Genomic DNA, 1969 nt, shown 5'->3' with positions numbered 1-1969 from the left:
ATTTGAGTCCCATTCATTGTCTTGTTGCATCGACTCCCCCCTTTGTTTTGGATACTGAGCCTTATATTATCATGGCCTCCACTACCTTTCAATATGAAACAGAGGATTCCTTCGGAAACAACTCTCATAGATATAACCTCTGATCTCATACTCACCCCAAAACCCAATCCTTCAGATTGGGTGAGGACCCACCACAAAAGCTCAGAAACTGCCCAGGGGCAGGCAATCCAACATTTCAAAATCCATACACAGGCTAGTATCAAGGTGCTGACAGGTATTCATATTTCCATTGACCAGGTTCTTAGAGCACAAGGCAACCCTGATGGGTTTATCCCATGAAGTGTTTATCCTTCAACTGCAAGGGTTTAGCCAGCCCGGACAAGAAAATGGCACTCAGAAGGATTTTAGGTAATGTTTGGATTGAAGTTTTATATCTACAAGAGACTTTGGGGGAGGGGGGAACTATCAACACTATACTATCGACCATTCTCCCTGGTTGGACATTCCATACGTTGGACATGAGAGGGAGATCTAGGGGATGCATAATGGGATTCAATAATAAGACTATCAATATTGTCAATGTATGGGGTGGTGAAGGATTACTGGGTGCTACCATTACAACCACTGAAATTGATGTACCACTTAGACTGATCAATATTTATGGACCCTATCATAATAGGATGGGATATTGGGATAATTTGATGTCTACATCTCTTATGAATTATGACAATATAATTATAGCAAGTGACCTGAACTTATCATTGGGACACGTCGAATCATGGGGAAATAGGGCTCAGACTGATCTTATGACAGAATACTTTGAGAACCTGATGGATAATAATAACCTCATGAACATAGACTCAGCCAAGATTCAACCCACATGGTGAAATAGGAGAACAGGGGATGATGCTCTGGCCAAAAGACTAGATCAATTTATTATTAAAGCACCACTGGTGGAGAGGCTCGATAGGATCAGATAGTGGGTGGGATCGGGGGGTATATCAGATCACTTCACGATATATTTGGAAATTATGAATTCTAATTATAAGCCAAATTTTCCATTCAAATTTAAATTGTCTTGGCTGGTGGAAGAAGAGTTACACAAAATAGTAATGCAATCCTAGATACATTGTGGACAAGACAACAACTCCACCCCGGTTGAGGTGATTTCCAACAAATTAGCTCGGATCAAGCACATGACAATAATATGGGCTAAAGAAAAAAAAAAGGGATGAAGGTACTATTCTGAAAATTGAATCTGACATATTGAGGATGGAGGGCATTAGTAATGCTAGTTACTCTTCTTTGGAAAGGAAGGAACACCTGATAAAGCTGGAAACAGAGAATATTTGACTCCTAAGATAGCAAGAGGATACTTGGAGATTAAAAAGCATAGACATATGGTTAAAGGCTAGGGATGAAAATTCAAAATTCTTTCAACAATGTGCCAAGGGCAGAAACTGAGTAATACAATTTGGACTTTAAGAGATCATAATGGAAGGGAAGTTAATACCTTCTCTTAGCTTGCTGACATGGGTAACAGACATTTCTCACAAATGTTCAGGGTGCCTAGAGAAGCGTCATTGTTGAAGTATACCAAATAGCCAGGACACTACCTAGATTTGTGGAGGCAGAGGAAGAAGAGACACTTAATAAGGCGGTCACACTGGAGGAGATCGAAGCAGTACTGAAGTGGATCAAAAAAGACAAAAGCTCGGGACCATACGGATGGCCTATTGAATTCTACCTCACCTTCTTTGAGCATATTGGAATTGATATTCTCATTGCAATTGAGGATTGCAGACTATCAGGGAAGATGCATGAGGGGTTCAATTCTACATTTATTGCACTTATTCCCAAAGTTGATAACCCTAAGACTTTTGATGATTATCGACCTATTTCTTTATGCAACTGTATATATAAAATCATCTTGAAAATCATTGCTATCTCCATCAAGCCCATCCTTTCT

The sequence above is a fragment of the Pinus tabuliformis genome, chromosome 5_1, assembly GCF_031772625.1.
Source record: "Pinus tabuliformis cultivar Carrire ecotype Pingquan chromosome 5_1, CPIR1, whole genome shotgun sequence".
NCBI lineage: Eukaryota > Viridiplantae > Streptophyta > Pinopsida > Pinales > Pinaceae > Pinus > Pinus tabuliformis.
This window is presented reverse-complemented; position numbering follows the sequence as displayed.